The sequence below is a fragment of the Halichoerus grypus genome, chromosome 14 (assembly GCF_964656455.1).
Source record: "Halichoerus grypus chromosome 14, mHalGry1.hap1.1, whole genome shotgun sequence".
Lineage (NCBI taxonomy): Eukaryota > Metazoa > Chordata > Mammalia > Carnivora > Phocidae > Halichoerus > Halichoerus grypus.
The window spans coordinates 81120-83823 of NC_135725.1; the positions used below are offsets into that span (position 1 = coordinate 81120).

The following is a 2704-nucleotide window of genomic DNA, read 5'->3' on the forward strand; positions in this document are numbered from 1 at the left end:
TAAGTCTTGAGTAAGATTAAATGAGAAATTTCAGGGCGCCTGGGTGGCTCAGTTGGTTAGGCGACTGCCTTCGGCTCGGGTCATGATCCTGGAGTCCCGGGATTGAGTCCCGCATCGGGCTCCCTGCTCGGCGGGGAGTCTGCTTCTCCCTCTGACCCTCCTCCCTCTCATACTCTCTCTCATTCTCTCTCTCGCAAATAAAAAAAAATTTTTTTTAAAAAATGAGAAATTTCATTTCATTTCCTTCTTATCATACTTAAAGAATTGTGTGATTACAGGGGCGCCTGGGTGGCTCAGTCGTTAAGCGTCTGCCTTCGGCTCAGGTCATGATCCCAGGGTCCTGGGATCGAGCCCCGCATCGGGCTCCCTGCTCAGCAGAAGCCTGCTTCTCCCTCTCCCACTCCCCCTGCTTGTGTTCTCTCTCTCACTGTGTCTCTCTCTGTCAAATAAATAAATAAAAAATCTTAAAAAAAAAAAAAAAAAGAATTGTGTGATTACAATGAGATACAACCTCAAACCTGTCAGAGTGGCTAAAATGAACAACTCAGGAAACAACAGATATTGGCAAGGATGTGGAGAAAGGGGAACCCTCCTACACTGTTGGTGGGAATGCATGCTGGTGCAGCCACTCTGGAAAACAGTATGGAGGTTCCTCAAAAAGTTGAAAATAGAGCTACCCTACGACCCCGCAATTGCACTACTAGGTATTTATCCAAAAGATATAAACATAGTGATTCGAAGGGACACATGCACCCCAATGTTTATAGCAGCAATGTCCACAATAGCCAAAACATGAAAAGAGCCCAGATGTCCACTGACAGATGAATGGATAAAGAAGAGGTGGTATATATACAATGGAATATTACTCAGGCACCAAAAAGAATGAAATCTTGCCATTTGCAATGACATGGATGGAACTAGAGGGGATTATGCTAATCAAAATAAGTCAGTCAGAGAAAGACAAATACCATATGATTTCACTCATATGTGGAATTTAAGAAACAAAGTAGAGGATCATAGGGGAAGGGAGGGAAAAATAAAATAAGATGAAATCAGAGAGGGAGACAAACCACAAGAGATTCCTAACTCTAGGAAACAAATGGAGGGTTGCTGGAGGGAAAGGGCGGGGATGGGGTAATTGGGTGAAGGGCATTAAGGAGGGCACCTGAAATAATGAGCACTGGGTGTTATATGCAACTGATCAATCACTGAACTCTACCCCTGAAACTAATAATACACTGTATGTTAACTAAATTGAATTTAAGTAAAAAAATTTCCAAAATGGGTGCACAAATATCTCTTATATACCCTGATTTTAATTATTATGGGTATATATCCAGAAGTGGAATTGCTGGATCATGTGGTGATTCTGTTTTTAAGTTTTTACAAACCCCCTACTATCTTCCACAATGGCTGTGCCAGTTTACATTTCCTCCCAAAGTGCACGGATTCCAGTGTCTCCACATCCTCTCCAGCACTTTTTACCTTCTGGGGTTTTGTGCTTAACTTTATTGTTATTTTTGTGGGTTTTTTGATAGTAGCCTTTCTGATGGATGTGAGTTGATGGCAAATTGATTGTTGGCAAAGGTGCAAAAAGCAATTCAAAGAGAATTTGCTGAGCGGTCTTGTTCTCCACCTTTCTCTTCTTGTCGCTGAGGCTGTTCTGCTCTTGTCAGCCTCTGGCCTGCAGCCTCCATGCCTTCAATTAAGCTGCAGAGTTCTGATGGAGAGATATTGGAGGTTGATGTTGGAATTGCCAAACAGTCTGTGATTATCAAGACCCATTTTGGAAGATTTGGGAATGGATAAGGGAGAAGATAATGACCCAGTTCCTCTACCAAATCAACACAGCAATATTACAAAAGATCAATTCAGTGGTTCACCCACCACAAGGATGAACCTCCTCCTCCTGAGGATGATGAGAACAAAGAAAAGCAAACAGATGATATCCTTGTTTGGGACCCAGAATTCCTGAAAGTTGACCCAGAAACACTTTTTTAACTTATTCTGGCTGCGAGCTACTTAGACATCAAAGGTTTGCATGATATTCTATGCAAGACTGATGTCCATATGATCAAGGGGAAAACTTCTGAGGGGGTTCACGAGACCTTCAATATCAAGAATGACTTTACTGAAGAAGAGGAAGCTGAGGTAACAAAGAGAACCAGTGGTGTGAAGAGAAGTGAAGTGTGGGGCCTGACACTGTAACACTGTAAGGATAGTTCCAATTACTAGTTGCACCACTCTGCTTATAATTGTTAATATGAGACCAATAGTAGACAAATGCAGCAGAAAATCAGTTGTTTGAGCAAAATACTGTCTTCCTTGCATGTGTAGTTTGAATAGAGTCCAAATTTATCGCTGAGTTTCTTCCAGTATGATCAAAAGTTGCTTTTTTCTTTGACCTGAATAAAACTGAACTACGGATTCTCTATACAAGGTGGCATTTGGGGCTTTCCCTCTCTTTGTAGAGTGATTTCTGCCTAGTTTATTGTGTAGTTAACTTTAGTTTAATGACCTTTTTAAAGTTGGCATTGTAGATAAAACATGTTGCAAAACATTTTCTGAAATAGAATTAACAATGTATCATCTTTATTCATGAGTTGGAAACTGGAAGAAGGCTAATTGAGGTAAATGTTTTGAGTGGGGTTATTAGGTTGTCTTCCAGCTTCCTATGGTTAAGGAGTACCAGCAGAATCGATTA

General features: G+C 41.1%; 1 pseudogene; it reads left to right on the plus strand.

The window, feature by feature from the left end:
• Window positions 1-1695: 1695 nt before the first annotated feature.
• LOC118533196 (S-phase kinase-associated protein 1 pseudogene) lies at window positions 1696-2186 on the plus strand (annotated as a pseudogene).
• The last annotated feature ends 518 nt before the right edge of the window (window positions 2187-2704 follow it).